This window comes from Octodon degus, unplaced genomic scaffold (assembly GCF_000260255.1).
Source record: "Octodon degus isolate 3935 unplaced genomic scaffold, OctDeg1.0 scaffold00001, whole genome shotgun sequence".
Lineage (NCBI taxonomy): Eukaryota > Metazoa > Chordata > Mammalia > Rodentia > Octodontidae > Octodon > Octodon degus.
In genome coordinates, this window is record NW_004524577.1 from 15389575 (window position 1) to 15391314 (window position 1740).

At 41.7% G+C, this 1740-nt stretch overlaps 1 pseudogene; it reads left to right on the plus strand.

Annotated features, from left to right (window-relative positions):
* The first annotated feature begins 1279 nt into the window (after nucleotides 1-1279).
* Nucleotides 1280-1610, plus strand: LOC101590111 (annotated as a pseudogene).
* Nucleotides 1611-1740: the final 130 nt, after the last annotated feature.

Sequence of the window (1740 nt, forward strand, 5' to 3'; positions counted from 1 at the left end):
ATATTATTCCTCAACCTAATTCTGGTTGACTGGTGTTAATGATCATAGAGTCAAAATAACTCCTAGTATCGCATGCATATTCAGACTATCCTGGCACAATTGTAGGGCTTCTATTCCTCTGGAAACAGTAAATATTTCAGTAGTTTTCATGTCATATCCCTTGATTTCTTTATACCTTTGACCTTTGGACACTGCATGGAACTGTACTTAAACAGTAGATGCCAGCTTGAAGTGCAGGAACACACAATACAAGCTCTGGGAGGGCATTATTCCTAACTCACAGTAAGAAAGCCAACTACCATGACACAGTACTTAGAGGTCTCCCTACAAGAAGCTGAAAGTCTAGTAAGTTATCATCATCAAAAGCTTCCATGAGCAAGTCATCTGATTTCTTTGGTTCTCTAAAGAACACATCTTTCATTAGCATATTATTTTCTATAGCTGTCCTTCATAAAATAATATCTCATGTCAGAAAAAGGTGCATTTCAATGAGGATCAAAATGGTCTCTTCAAGTTATAAAGTACCTGGGAAGCCTTTCACACAAAAAAGATGCTGCTAATACAGAACATTACCATCCTAACATAATATTTCAAAATGTCCTAAGTAATTTTTTGCTCTTCTGTGAAAAAAATAAAACATAAAAAAGACTCACTATGTACAAAAAGAACTGGACATCTTACATTCCTCTATCAGCGAATGAACAATTCGGACTGGTTTCAAAAATGCATGAGCAGTTTATACTTAAATGTCCCAGAGTCCCTCCCACCTACTGAGTGTTCTTTGGAGAGTTGATTTAAGTATGGGCCAAAGGGGGAATTTTCTAGATTATTTGAAAGCAAGGATATGAAAAGTTACTAAGCTTGGTCCAGCTACACTGCCCACTAAATGCACATTTTTATCTTGACTTCTCTACTTGCAAATACTAACAAAAATGACATATATGAAATTCTAAATGGACAAAGCCAGAAAGACAACAGATAAAGAGAGCCAACCTAAGAGAACCATGAAAAACAAAATGGAAAGAAATGGCTAGGACAACAATGAATAGACTGGGCATGGTGCCTGTAATCCCAGTGCTTGGGAGGCTGAAAACAGGAGGATCACTACAAGACCCATCTGTGTAGTGAGACCCTGTAGGCCCAGTCACTGAGCCACCTACAAGGACTCAGCTGCCACCCCCTTGAGTCCCCTACTTCCCAGCAATCTGTTCCCCCGCCTGCCTTCTCCCACAGCCGCCTCCCGCAGGCCGTTTCCACTGAGGAAAAGGGATCCTATCGTATGTCCGCTATCCAGAACCTCCACTCTTCCGATCCCTTCACTGATGCAAGTAAGGGTGATGACCTGCTTCCTGCCGGCACTGAGGATTATATCCATACAAGAATCCAACCGAGAAACAACAGGAAGTCCCTCACCACCGTCCAAGGGATCGCTGATGGTTACAATAAAAACAAACTGGTGAAGGTGTTTAAGAAGAAAGTTGCCTGCAATGGTACTGTCATCAAGCACTCAGAATATGGAGAAGTAATCCAGCTCCAGGGTGAACATATGCCAGTTCCTGGTAGAGATCGGATTGGCCAAGGATGATCAGCTGAAGGTTCAGGAGTTTTAAGTACTTGTCGCTCATTGAAGCTTACGTGAGGATTTCCTTGCAAGGAGCACAGCGCCTCTTCATTCCCTTGTCACGAGTTTAAATACCTCACAGCTTGTATAACGTAACCATTGGGGTCTGCTTTCACTTG